Source organism: Uloborus diversus, chromosome 2 (genome assembly GCF_026930045.1).
Source record: "Uloborus diversus isolate 005 chromosome 2, Udiv.v.3.1, whole genome shotgun sequence".
Lineage (NCBI taxonomy): Eukaryota > Metazoa > Arthropoda > Arachnida > Araneae > Uloboridae > Uloborus > Uloborus diversus.
In genome coordinates this window covers 87304026-87307416 of record NC_072732.1, presented here as the reverse complement: position 1 = coordinate 87307416, position 3391 = coordinate 87304026, and positions in this window count along the sequence as shown.

Below are 3391 nucleotides of genomic sequence, written 5' to 3'. Positions count from 1 at the left end.
TACGCAGGGAAAAGCACGCAAAAATGAACATTACGGATAATTTCTAAACAATGGACTAAGAATGAGTATGATAAAAGAATTTCTATGTTCCTAAATTTTTTCGATTACTGCTTTCTATTTTATCTCAAAAACAAACAAAAAACAAAGATTTCTTTCCACTGCCACCGCCGTTGTTTGAAACAAATTTTGGGACTCCGGGAATTTTAGAACCTTCGACTCCGACTCCGACTCCAACTCGTTTACCCCAAAATTTAGTCCGACCCCGTCTCAACTCCAACTCCTTTTCCCCCAAAATCAGTCCGACTCCAACTCCTCAGCCCTGCTGCAAACTCTTGCAATTAAAAACTATTCAATAAAAATGTATTAAAAAATCAAAAATGAAATATGGAAAGACATTTCAGGCGGAAAACTGAGATAAAATATTAATAAATGCAAATAGTAGTTTTGGAGCAGCTTTCTTCCATTTGCGAGTCCCACGACTCAATTTTCAGCAAACTAAAACGAATTTTTTTACATATACCAAGAAGGAACTTTATATTTACCCTTGACGCTATTTTTTCTTTCAAAACACGATTTAAGTTCAAAATTTTTCCTTTAAACCTTAAAAATGCTTATTTGAATGCTGCACCTTACTCGACCTGTAATGTCGTCCCCGTTAATGACGAAATTATTGTTGATTAATTAAAATTTGAAAAAACGAATATTTAGAGAAAACTTTAGTTGCTTGTGTGCAAAAAAATTCCCTGGATTTCTCTTTCTTTTTTTTTCCTAAAAAAAAAAAACTATGATAGCATTACATTCTTATTTAGCAACGCAGTGACATGAGTTTTGATACCACTTGCCTCTAATACTTGGAAATTATAGACCCAAAACAATAGAATTGTTATCTTCAAAACGCTTATATAAATCAGATAATCTGATACCACGGGATAAGACTCCTGAAATTTGTGACACATAAAGATAAATATACATCGGAAATAATTAAATGAAACTAAGTTTTAATAGTAAACAACATCTAGCTTGGTAACTTTCTCTGCGCAGATTTAAGAAATTTAAGCGTACTTTCTAAACAAGAAATTCAAGCATGTCTTAAACTCCCAACGATTCTGAAATATGCGACTTTTATAGTTAGTTATATTTATATAAGTTCTTGAATATTTTTAAGTGTGATTATTAGTAGGATTAATAACTCTTGGACGTAATTGAAAATTCGATTGAAAGTAAGTCTTTTTCAAGTGTGTTCTTACTTACTATTTTTTTAAATTATCTTTTTATTTAAGATGTGTAAATAAATAAATTTTGAAATTTTGTAATAGAAATTTTTGTGTTTGAAAGTTTTAATATTTCACGAATAGAATGAAAAAGATTGCTTTTTGTATAATATAGAATTTTTTTCTTGACTTTGGGTTTTATACTTATGTTATAATGCGATTGGGCATTCGAATGATAATCACAAAAATTTACTCATAAAAAGTTTGATAACAACTTGAAGAATGTTTTTTAAACGTTTAGCTGGAATTCATTCTCTGTCTTCTGGTAAGGAAAACAAGAAAACAAAAGATTTCTAATTTTAGTTTTCTTGCCAGTTTTCCGGTTAAAGATTTTTTCTTAAAATTTCTTAGAAACCACATGACTTATTAAAAGACGAGTACATTTTTAACAATGAGGTTGTTTCCTTCAGTCAAAAGTAGTACTTTTAGTCACTGAAATTGATAGAATAAGCAAAATAATAATAATAATAATAATAACATGGACCTAGAAAATTCTTTCATTTTCCCAACAGTTATTTTTTAAATTAATTTTTTTAAATGTCCGATTTTGCAAACAAGGCGTGTTCTTGATGACGTCACAAATGATGCTCTTTGGCGCATTTTGTACCGCGTTTCCACGTTATGATAATCAAGAAGTGAATTAAAATTGCGCTCTACGCTTGCTATCAACCAGATCGTTGCCAATACACGTGAGTAAAGATGCGAATTAAATATTTTGCTCTGAATGGCAACACAGAAAAGCATTTCATCATTTGTGTTGTCATCGGCAAGACATGTAAACAATGAAAGAGCACCGATTTAAGTAATTTTTTAAAAATATTAAACTTAAACAAATCGGAATGGGACTATTCGGCGCGGCCGTTTCGGCTCCGCCGTTTTGGCGCGGCCGTTTCGGCGCGAAACCCATTTCGGCACTGCCGTTTCGGCGCGACCGTTTCGGCGCGGCCCATTTCAATACGACCTGTTCAAAAATCGAAATTGTCAGCATGTAAATCTGCCAAACATTGCTTCAAAATTCAAGATATCATTTGTTTTTTTAAGTTTTGTAAAAAGTTTTATGAAGTAATATTTTTAAAGGTGCATTTTGTTTTCTTTTTTATTATTAGTTGATAACATGTAAGTTTAAAAACATCTTCATAATTTTTCGAAGTAGATAAGTTAGGAAACAGCATTGACATTTTTCTATGAAATGTAAATATAAAACTCATTCAATTTAAATTGATTTTTTTTTTTCGTTGCTGATCATTAATTTGTGCACTTACTTAAATATCTTTTCTGTAAAAAATTTAAAAATGTCAACTAATAATAAGATGAATTTTTTATATTTTTTATTGGAAAAAGTTAACGTGTTGAGAAACTCACACGTGTAACCCTGCTCTCTACAAAATTAAGTTGTGTAAAGTGCTTTGAACACAGGATAGACAAGAAAAAACTTTATTATGTAAAGATTATTATTATTTATTGCTTTTAAGTTTCATAAAGACTAATATAATGAACAAAAAATATTTTAAATTTTTTTAAAATAAAAGTAAAATATTTTGTGTCTTTTTAGTTCTTGTAATTGTTCTATAGCACTTAACTGTCAACTGACTATTTCGTAACAAAAAAAGGCAATAATGAAAAATAATAATAATAATAAAAATTTAGAAAAAAAGTAATTTACAAAAAAATTATAAATTGAGTACAGAAAAATAATAGTGTTTAGAACTAACTTTAAAAAATAAATGATTTTTTAGTCAATAAAAAAAATCAAACAATGCCCTAAATTTACCTTGATGTCCGTACATGGGTTTGTAATAGTTAAGTCGAGCTTTTTGGTTAGTTTGAAACGTGTTTTCACGTGAAGAAGACTTATAAAATTATTTCCAATAGCTGCAGCAACAAAGAAGTAATCACCACAGAAACACAAAACGGTTCAGCATTGATAAAAAAATATAAAAAAATCGACAAAGAGGTAGGACTGGTACTGGCATTATTTGCTAATTTTTCAAGATATTTTCTTTTATGTTATCGCAGTAAAACATACGTGGATCACATATGCCCCCTCTTTTCCCCCTTTGTAAATTTTAAAATAAATTTTAACTAGCTTCTAGAGCGCTAAATTCACATTCTTCTTTCAG